A 7,500-nucleotide genomic window follows, 5' to 3' on the forward strand; every position below is an offset into this window, starting at 1 on the left:
ATCGGGGCACGCTGCCTCCACGCTCGGTTGACAAGGCAGCGCGGCACGGTTCTTTTGCCCCGGAGGTTCCTCTGACCGACTTTCTGGAACCGAACATGGGCATTTAGGGTCCTGAAAACCGAGTCCCCCAAAATCTCCGCGAACCTTTCTTGGCAATATTGTAGATGCGGCACCCGGCCCAGCCACCGGGGCCAACCGCCGAAAGTGTCCGCCCTCCTGGAGCGAAGGCCCGGGCAAGGCCCGTTTGAAAAACCTCATACGGACTTCCGGAGCGCGAGCCCGGGCGCCAGGTCGACCCAGGGCCGACCTCCCGGGCCCCAGAGAGGCACGTCTCCGCCGCGGAAGCCGCCTGATGCCCGCGCCGAAGGCCCCCGGGCCCGCCCGGCCTCCGCGCAGGGCACCGGGGAGAAGTAGGAATCGTGGCCGGGCTCCTGGAACTCCTGCCCGGCCTGCCCCGCGGAAGCATGCCGGGTTCTCCCGCCGCGCCGTGCAGGTTCTTCCGCCCCTCGCCGGGGTAGCCGGGCTCCAACCGCTGGGCCCCGCAGCCTGGAAGGGCCCCTGCGAGTCGCCCCCCGGCCTGCACGCCCGCCGTGCAGTCGACCGGGTCGAAGCCGGAATCGCGGCCGGGTTCCTGGAACTCTCGCCCGGCCTGCCCGCCCGGCCCGCCCCCCGGGCCGGGGCTCCAGTCGACTTGGAGCCAAACTCGGTTTTGACCCCCTCCTGCAGCACGGTCCGGCCCCGGAGGTTCCTCCGTCCGACCTCCTGGAACCCAAGATGGGCATCCAGGGTCCCGAAATCCGTGTCCCCGAAAATCTCCGCGAACCTTTCCTGGCAATATTGTAGATGCGGCACCCGGCCCAGCCACCGGGGGCAACCGCCGAAAGTGTCCGCCCTCCTGGAGCGAAGGCCCGGGCAAGGCCCGTTTCAAAAACCTCATACGGACTTCCGGAGCCCGAGCCCCGGCGCCAGGTCGACCCAGGGCCGACCTCCCGGGCCCCAGAGAGGCTCGTCTCCGCCGCGGAAGCCGCCCGCCGCCCGCGGCGAAGGCCCCCGGGCCCGCCCGGCCTCCGGGCAGGGCACCGGGGAGAAGTAGGAATCGTGGCCGGGCTCCTGGAACTCCTGCCCGGCCTGCCACGCGGAAGCATGCCGGGTTCTCCCGCCGCGCCGTGCAGGTTCTTCCGCCCCTCGCCGGGGTAGCCGGGCTCCAACCGCTGGGCCCCGCAGCGTGGAAGGGCCCCTGCGAGTCGCCCCCCGGCCTGCACGCCCGCCGTGCAGTCGACCGGGTCGAAGCCGGAATCGCGGCCGGGTTCCTGGAACTCTCGCCCGGCCTGCCCGCCCGGCCCGCCCCCCGGGCCGGGGCTCCAGTCGACATGGAGCCAAACTCGGTTTTGACCCCCTCCTGCAGCACGGTCCGGCCCCGGAGGTTCCTCCGTCCGACCTCCTGGAACCCAAGATGGGCATCCAGGGTCCCGAAATCCGTGTCCCCGAAAATCTCCGCGAACCTTTCCTGGCAATATTGTAGATGCGGCACCCGGCCCAGCCACCGGGGGCAACCGCCGAAAGTGTCCGCCCTCCTGGAGCGAAGGCCCGGGCAAGGCCCGTTTCAAAAACCTCATACGGACTTCCGGAGCCCGAGCCCCGGCGCCAGGTCGACCCAGGGCCGACCTCCCGGGCCCCAGAGAGGCTCGTCTCCGCCGCGGAAGCCGCCCGCCGCCCGCGCCGAAGGCCCCCGGGCCCGCCCGGCCTCCGGGCAGGGCACCGGGGAGAAGTAGGAATCGTGGCCGGGCTCCTGGAACTCCTGCCCGGCCTGCCACGCGGAAGCATGCCGGGTTCTCCCGCCGCGCCGTGCAGGTTCTTCCGCCCCTCGCCGGGGTAGCCGGGCTCCAACCGCTGGGCCCCGCAGCGTGGAAGGGCCCCTGCGAGTCGCCCCCCGGCCTGCACGCCCGCCGTGCAGTCGACCGGGTCGAAGCCGGAATCGCGGCCGGGTTCCTGGAACTCTCGCCCGGCCTGCCCGCCCGGCCCGCCCCCCGGGCCGGGGCTCCAGTCGACTTGGAGCCAAACTCGGTTTTGACCCCCTCCTGCAGCACGGTCCGGCCCCGGAGGTTCCTCCGTCCGACCTCCTGGAACCCAAGATGGGCATCCAGGGTCCCGAAATCCGTGTCCCCGAAAATCTCCGCGAACCTTTCCTGGCAATATTGTAGATGCGGCACCCGGCCCAGCCACCGGGGGCAACCGCCGAAAGTGTCCGCCCTCCTGGAGCGAAGGCCCGGGCAAGGCCCGTTTCAAAAACCTCATACGGACTTCCGGAGCCCGAGCCCCGGCGCCAGGTCGACCCAGGGCCGACCTCCCGGGCCCCAGAGAGGCTCGTCTCCGCCGCGGAAGCCGCCCGCCGCCCGCGGCGAAGGCCCCCGGGCCCGCCCGGCCTCCGGGCAGGGCACCGGGGAGAAGTAGGAATCGTGGCCGGGCTCCTGGAACTCCTGCCCGGCCTGCCACGCGGAAGCATGCCGGGTTCTCCCGCCGCGCCGTGCAGGTTCTTCCGCCCCTCGCCGGGGTAGCCGGGCTCCAACCGCTGGGCCCCGCAGCGTGGAAGGGCCCCTGCGAGTCGCCCCCCGGCCTGCACGCCCGCCGTGCAGTCGACCGGGTCGAAGCCGGAATCGCGGCCGGGTTCCTGGAACTCTCGCCCGGCCTGCCCGCCCGGCCCGCCCCCCGGGCCGGGGCTCCAGTCGACATGGAGCCAAACTCGGTTTTGACCCCCTCCTGCAGCACGGTCCGGCCCCGGAGGTTCCTCCGTCCGACCTCCTGGAACCCAAGATGGGCATCCAGGGTCCCGAAATCCGTGTCCCCGAAAATCTCCGCGAACCTTTCCTGGCAATATTGTAGATGCGGCACCCGGCCCAGCCACCGGGGGCAACCGCCGAAAGTGTCCGCCCTCCTGGAGCGAAGGCCCGGGCAAGGCCCGTTTCAAAAACCTCATACGGACTTCCGGAGCCCGAGCCCCGGCGCCAGGTCGACCCAGGGCCGACCTCCCGGGCCCCAGAGAGGCTCGTCTCCGCCGCGGAAGCCGCCCGCCGCCCGCGGCGAAGGCCCCCGGGCCCGCCCGGCCTCCGGGCAGGGCACCGGGGAGAAGTAGGAATCGTGGCCGGGCTCCTGGAACTCCTGCCCGGCCTGCCACGCGGAAGCATGCCGGGTTCTCCCGCCGCGCCGTGCAGGTTCTTCCGCCCCTCGCCGGGGTAGCCGGGCTCCAACCGCTGGGCCCCGCAGCCTGGAAGGGCCCCTGCGAGTCGCCCCCCGGCCTGCACGCCCGCCGTGCAGTCGACCGGGTCGAAGCCGGAATCGCGGCCGGGTTCCTGGAACTCTCGCCCGGCCTGCCCGCCCGGCCCGCCCCCCGGGCCGGGGCTCCAGTCGACATGGAGCCAAACTCGGTTTTGACCCCCTCCTGCAGCACGGTCCGGCCCCGGAGGTTCCTCCGTCCGACCTCCTGGAACCCAAGATGGGCATCCAGGGTCCCGAAATCCGTGTCCCCGAAAATCTCCGCGAACCTTTCCTGGCAATATTGTAGATGCGGCACCCGGCCCAGCCACCGGGGGCAACCGCCGAAAGTGTCCGCCCTCCTGGAGCGAAGGCCCGGGCAAGGCCCGTTTCAAAAACCTCATACGGACTTCCGGAGCCCGAGCCCCGGCGCCAGGTCGACCCAGGGCCGACCTCCCGGGCCCCAGAGAGGCTCGTCTCCGCCGCGGAAGCCGCCCGCCGCCCGCGCCGAAGGCCCCCGGGCCCGCCCGGCCTCCGGGCAGGGCACCGGGGAGAAGTAGGAATCGTGGCCGGGCTCCTGGAACTCCTGCCCGGCCTGCCACGCGGAAGCATGCCGGGTTCTCCCGCCGCGCCGTGCAGGTTCTTCCGCCCCTCGCCGGGGTAGCCGGGCTCCAACCGCTGGGCCCCGCAGCGTGGAAGGGCCCCTGCGAGTCGCCCCCCGGCCTGCACGCCCGCCGTGCAGTCGACCGGGTCGAAGCCGGAATCGCGGCCGGGTTCCTGGAACTCTCGCCCGGCCTGCCCGCCCGGCCCGCCCCCCGGGCCGGGGCTCCAGTCGACTTGGAGCCAAACTCGGTTTTGACCCCCTCCTGCAGCACGGTCCGGCCCCGGAGGTTCCTCCGTCCGACCTCCTGGAACCCAAGATGGGCATCCAGGGTCCCGAAATCCGTGTCCCCGAAAATCTCCGCGAACCTTTCCTGGCAATATTGTAGATGCGGCACCCGGCCCAGCCACCGGGGGCAACCGCCGAAAGTGTCCGCCCTCCTGGAGCGAAGGCCCGGGCAAGGCCCGTTTCAAAAACCTCATACGGACTTCCGGAGCCCGAGCCCCGGCGCCAGGTCGACCCAGGGCCGACCTCCCGGGCCCCAGAGAGGCTCGTCTCCGCCGCGGAAGCCGCCCGCCGCCCGCGGCGAAGGCCCCCGGGCCCGCCCGGCCTCCGGGCAGGGCACCGGGGAGAAGTAGGAATCGTGGCCGGGCTCCTGGAACTCCTGCCCGGCCTGCCACGCGGAAGCATGCCGGGTTCTCCCGCCGCGCCGTGCAGGTTCTTCCGCCCCTCGCCGGGGTAGCCGGGCTCCAACCGCTGGGCCCCGCAGCGTGGAAGGGCCCCTGCGAGTCGCCCCCCGGCCTGCACGCCCGCCGTGCAGTCGACCGGGTCGAAGCCGGAATCGCGGCCGGGTTCCTGGAACTCTCGCCCGGCCTGCCCGCCCGGCCCGCCCCCCGGGCCGGGGCTCCAGTCGACATGGAGCCAAACTCGGTTTTGACCCCCTCCTGCAGCACGGTCCGGCCCCGGAGGTTCCTCCGTCCGACCTCCTGGAACCCAAGATGGGCATCCAGGGTCCCGAAATCCGTGTCCCCGAAAATCTCCGCGAACCTTTCCTGGCAATATTGTAGATGCGGCACCCGGCCCAGCCACCGGGGGCAACCGCCGAAAGTGTCCGCCCTCCTGGAGCGAAGGCCCGGGCAAGGCCCGTTTCAAAAACCTCATACGGACTTCCGGAGCCCGAGCCCCGGCGCCAGGTCGACCCAGGGCCGACCTCCCGGGCCCCAGAGAGGCTCGTCTCCGCCGCGGAAGCCGCCCGCCGCCCGCGGCGAAGGCCCCCGGGCCCGCCCGGCCTCCGGGCAGGGCACCGGGGAGAAGTAGGAATCGTGGCCGGGCTCCTGGAACTCCTGCCCGGCCTGCCACGCGGAAGCATGCCGGGTTCTCCCGCCGCGCCGTGCAGGTTCTTCCGCCCCTCGCCGGGGTAGCCGGGCTCCAACCGCTGGGCCCCGCAGCCTGGAAGGGCCCCTGCGAGTCGCCCCCCGGCCTGCACGCCCGCCGTGCAGTCGACCGGGTCGAAGCCGGAATCGCGGCCGGGTTCCTGGAACTCTCGCCCGGCCTGCCCGCCCGGCCCGCCCCCCGGGCCGGGGCTCCAGTCGACTTGGAGCCAAACTCGGTTTTGACCCCCTCCTGCAGCACGGTCCGGCCCCGGAGGTTCCTCCGTCCGACCTCCTGGAACCCAAGATGGGCATCTAGGGTCCCGAAATCCGTGTCCCCGAAAATCTCCGCGAACCTTTCCTGGCAATATTGTAGATGCGGCACCCGGCCCAGCCACCGGGGGCAACCGCCGAAAGTGTCCGCCCTCCTGGAGCGAAGGCCCGGGCAAGGCCCGTTTCAAAAACCTCATACGGACTTCCGGAGCCCGAGCCCCGGCGCCAGGTCGACCCAGGGCCAACCTCCCGGGCCCCAGAGAGGCTCGTCTCCCCCGCGGGAGCAGCCCGCCGCCCGCGCCGAAGGCCCCCGGACCTGCCCGGCCTCCGGGCAGGGCACCGGGGAGAAGCCGGAATCGCGGCCGGGTTCCTGGAACTCTCGCCCGGCCCGCCCCTGGGCCGGAGCTCCAGTCGACATGGAGCCAAACCCGGGGTTGACCCCCTCCTGCAGCACGGTCCGGTCCCGGAGGTACCCCTGCCCGACCTCCTGGAACCCAAGATGGGCAACTAGGGTCCCGAAAAGCGTGTCCCCGAAAATCTCCGCGGACCTTTCCTGGCAATATTGTAGATGCGGCACCCGGCCCAGCCACCGGGGGCAACCGCCGAAAGTGTCCGCCCTCCTGGAGCGAAGGCCCGGGCACGGCCCGTTTGAAAAACCTCATCGGGACTTCCAGGGCCGGAGCCCCGGCGCCAGGTCGACCCCGGGCCTCCCTCCCGGGGCCCAGCACGGCTCGTCTCCCCCGCGGGAGCATCCCGCCGCCCGCGCCGAAGGCCCCCGGACCTGCCCGGCCTCCGGGCAGGGCACCGGGGAGAAGTCGGAATCGCGGCCGGGCTCCTGGAACTCCCGCCCGGCCTGCCCCGCGGAGTCCTGCCCGGGCTCCCGCCGCCTTGGCCCGGGACGACCACCCCTCGGCGGGGTGCCTCGGCTCCGACCCCGGAGGCCCGGGTCCCTGCCGGGGCCCTTGGACCCGCCCCCCGGGCTGCCCTTCCACGGAGCCCTTGACCGGGACGAGATCGGAATTGTGGCCGAGCTCCTGGAACTCTCGCCCGGCCTGACCGCCTTCTCCGGCCCTTTTCCGGTTTTCCCCGTTGACCTGGCTCCAAACTCGGGTTTGGCCCCTCAGCACGGCAGGGTTCTGCCCCGAAGATCCCTCTGACCGGCTTTCTGGAACCGAACATGGGCATTGAGGGTCCTTAAAAACGTGTTCTCGAAAATCTCCGCGAACGTTTCTTGGCTATATTGTAGATGCGGCACCCGGCCCAGCCACCGGGACGAACCGCCGAAAGTGTCCGCCCTCCTGGATCGAAGGCCCGGGCAAGGCCCGTTTCAAAAACCTCATACGGACTTCCGTGGGGGGGGCGGGCACCAGGTCAACCCCACGTATGCCTATGGGGATTTTCGCTCCCCAGGTCAACCCCATGGATGCCTATCGGGATTTTCGCTCCCCAGGTCAACCCCATGGATGCCTATGGGCTTTTTCGGTCCCCAGCTCCACCCCAAGTATTCCTAGGGGCTTTTTCGCTCCCCAGCTCCACCCCATTTATTCCTATGGGGATTTTCAGTCCCCAGGTCAACCCCAAGTATTCCTAGGGGCTTTTTCGCTCCCCAGCTCCCCCCCCATGTATTCCTAAGGGCTTTTTCGGTCCCCAGCTCCACCCCAAGTATTCCTAGGGGTTTTTTCGCTCCCCAGCTCCACCCCATGTATTCCTAGGGGCTTTTCCGCTCCCCAGCTCCCCCCCCATGTATTCCTAAGGGCTTTTTCGCTCCCCAGCTCCCCCCCAAGTATTCCTAGGGGTTTTTTCGCTCCCCAGCTCCACCCCATGTATTCCTAGGGGCTTTTCCGCTCCCCAGCTCCCCCCCATGGATGCCGATGGGCTCTTTCGGTCCCCAGGTCAGCCCCATGTGTTGCTATGGGCTTTTTCGGTCCCCAGGTCAACCCCATGTGTTCCTATGGGCTTTCTCGGTCCCCAGGTCAACCCCATGTATTCCTAGGGGCTTTTTCGCTC

This window comes from Alligator mississippiensis, unplaced genomic scaffold (assembly GCF_030867095.1).
Source record: "Alligator mississippiensis isolate rAllMis1 unplaced genomic scaffold, rAllMis1 scaffold_65, whole genome shotgun sequence".
In the NCBI taxonomy this organism is placed as follows: Eukaryota; Metazoa; Chordata; order Crocodylia; family Alligatoridae; genus Alligator; species Alligator mississippiensis.